Genomic DNA, 1,382 nt, shown 5'->3' with positions numbered 1-1,382 from the left:
GAAGCTGGGCGAAGCGAGGCTACCCGCGCTATTTCTGGATGTGCCGGGGAGCCGCTTAGCGCTGGATTTGCAGGCGAGCACGGAGGCGTATCGGCTGTCCGTGCTTTGGAAGGGGCTCAGGAACAGGCAAGGGGCAGCAGATTGGGAGGCAACGGGACTTATATGGAGGTTCGCGGGGAAAACCTGCGTCTCAGAACACGCGTAACCTAATACCGGGCAGCAGCACCAGCTCCTGCCCACGCGCTCAGGACACCGACTTCTCCCCTAAACTGCTGCCAGCAGAGCAAAGCGCTCCGAAACCCCTGCAGCGAGAAGGGCTCGCGACGCCCCCGAAAAGCCAAACCAAGCCCGGGGGCTGCGCTTTCTCGCCGTGAGCGCCCCGGGGCCGAACGGGTGCCGCGCTCCGTCGCCGTGCCGCAGAGGCCTTCAGCCCACAGGTGCTCCCGGTCCCCCGAGACCCCCGGGCAAACATCGCTCCGCTGGCAGCGCTCGCGCGGGACGGACGCCAGCGATAAAATTAGAAAGCCGTCCCCTGCCAGCCCCTTCTCCAAAGCGCAGGGGCCAGCTGAACCGGGCTGCTAGCTCTTCCTRGAGCCCTCCTTGTCCCCCATTTTGGGGGCTCGGAGGGTTTCTAGAAAGACGGGATTTTTCACAGCTTTCACGTTTCGGGAGCGCCGTCCCGTTAGCGCTGCCTGCGGCGAGCAGGGCCGGCGCTCTGACGGGGGCAGAGGGCGATCGCTCCCTTGCCGCGCCAGGACAGTCCCCTTTCCACCGCGCGAGCCTCTCCGCTACCTTTGCTTTGCTCGCTAAGCCTTGAAAAGACTAAGCCTCCCCTCCGAAAATGGCTGCTAGGACCCAATCTCCAGCAGCTCGCTCCGTGCAACACGACGCCGCAGCCGCCCCGCGCAGCTGCCGCCTCCCTCTGCCCTCTCTTTGCGGCTGTTGTTGTTATTATTTATATTCCCCAGCATCTCCGGAGTTTCCACGCCGGGTGCGAACCAAGACAGAAAGCCTTGTAAGGATTTCTGCAAGCTTCAGAAAGCGAASGGCCCCCCAGCTAAGCAGCGCCGTTCGGGGGATTTGAGCGCAGACGAGCGCTTAAAGCCGAAAGGGCAGCGAGGGGCGGGGGGAGCCGAGGGCACGAAACGAGAACTCTGCCGCTGCCGCGCGGCTCCTTCCTCCGCGTTAGGAAACGGATCCCTTCTGCGATTTCCTTTCAGAGGTGACTCGTAACCTCTTCATTAGGGTAGGCTTTGGCAGCGCCCTAATGGTGCAGCTGGCAGGGCCAGCCCGCGCGCGCCCTGCCTGGGGGGCAGGCAACTCGCCTTTCCGAGGGCGGAAAACAAAGCCAGCGGCTTGGAGCGGCGGCAGCTCTGCGCAGG

Source organism: Apteryx rowi, unplaced genomic scaffold, assembly GCF_003343035.1.
Source record: "Apteryx rowi isolate R43461 unplaced genomic scaffold, aptRow1 scaffold_406, whole genome shotgun sequence".
NCBI lineage: Eukaryota > Metazoa > Chordata > Aves > Apterygiformes > Apterygidae > Apteryx > Apteryx rowi.
This window is presented reverse-complemented; position numbering follows the sequence as displayed.